Genomic DNA, 1226 nt, shown 5'->3' on the forward strand with positions numbered 1-1226 from the left:
TTTTACAAATTAGGTAACTTAGCACAAATACAATCCCTGTAGAGACAATAACTCAATACTTACTTATTACTTGATAACGACTGTCTACACTTGCACAAACCTACGCGTTACAAGTTTTTTGGGACCGTTTCCAGGGATTGTTAACTATTGCCATAGTTATTTTTTTCGTGAAATTATTTATTTTCAATTTGATTTATTTATAACATTACTTACCTATTCTTTTTAATTTTGTGATTTTCTTTTCAGGTGTTTATGAGCATAGATTGGATTATCGATTTACTCCTTGTAGACCCTGAAATTGAGTGAGCTTTCAGACAAAGACGACATGAACAAATAGCTCAAAGACAAGTCGAGATGGACTTTGGAAATCAGAATTAAGACCAAGGTAATGAAGCCGATCATGTATGAAATCCCATCCTCATTACCGATGATAGGGATCAATGCATCAGACAATATGCTATGCCACTTTTTTGTGAGTTAAATCTAGGATTAGAAGGTCAGATATTGAGGCAACCCAATTTGAATTGAAACCAGTGATGTTTCAAATTATCCAAACGGTGGGCCAATTCAGTGGTATGCCCACGGAAAATCCACATCTCCACCTTCGATTGTTTGTGGAGGTTAGTGATTCATTCAAGATAGCCGGTGTGAATAAAGACGCATTGAGGTTGAAGTTGTTTCGTACTCATTGCGAGACCGAGCACGAGCATGGCTCAATTCATTGCCACCAAGTTCCATATCTACATGGCAAGAATTAGTAGAGAGATTTCTGGTTAAGTATTTCTTGCCTAGCAAAAACGCTAAGTTGAGGAACGAGATCACAACTTTCCAACAATTGGATGACGAGTCTTTGTATGAGGATTGGGAGCAATTCAAGGAGTTATTTCGTAAGTGTCCTCATCATGGGATTCCTTATTGTATCTAGTTGAAGACATTCTATAATGGTCTCAATGCACATACAAGATTGGTGGTCGATGCTTCTGTGAATGGTGCAGTTTTATCTAAGTCTTATAATGAGGCTTATCAGATCATTGAGATGATTGCGAGTAATAACTATCAATGGCCAACAAATCGAATAGCTTCAGTAAGACGTGTAGTCGGAGTTCATGAAGTTGACGCCCTTACTTCATTATCGGCTCAGGTATTGTCTATTTCCTCTATGTTAAAATAGTTTATCGCTAATAGTGCTAACCATTTTGCAGCTCAGCCACCAATTCCGCCTGAAG

At 37.8% G+C, this 1226-nt stretch overlaps 1 non-coding gene across 1 annotated transcript; it reads right to left on the reverse strand.

Annotated features, from left to right (window-relative positions):
- Window positions 1–802: 802 nt before the first annotated feature.
- LOC121204108 (small nucleolar RNA R71) lies at window positions 803–909 on the reverse strand. Its single transcript, XR_005899036.1, has one exon. It is a non-coding gene; the product is annotated as a small nucleolar RNA R71 (small nucleolar RNA).
- Between the last annotated feature and the right edge of the window lie 317 nt (window positions 910–1226).

This window comes from Gossypium hirsutum, chromosome A07, assembly GCF_007990345.1.
Source record: "Gossypium hirsutum isolate 1008001.06 chromosome A07, Gossypium_hirsutum_v2.1, whole genome shotgun sequence".
NCBI classification, from domain to species: Eukaryota; Viridiplantae; Streptophyta; class Magnoliopsida; order Malvales; family Malvaceae; genus Gossypium; species Gossypium hirsutum.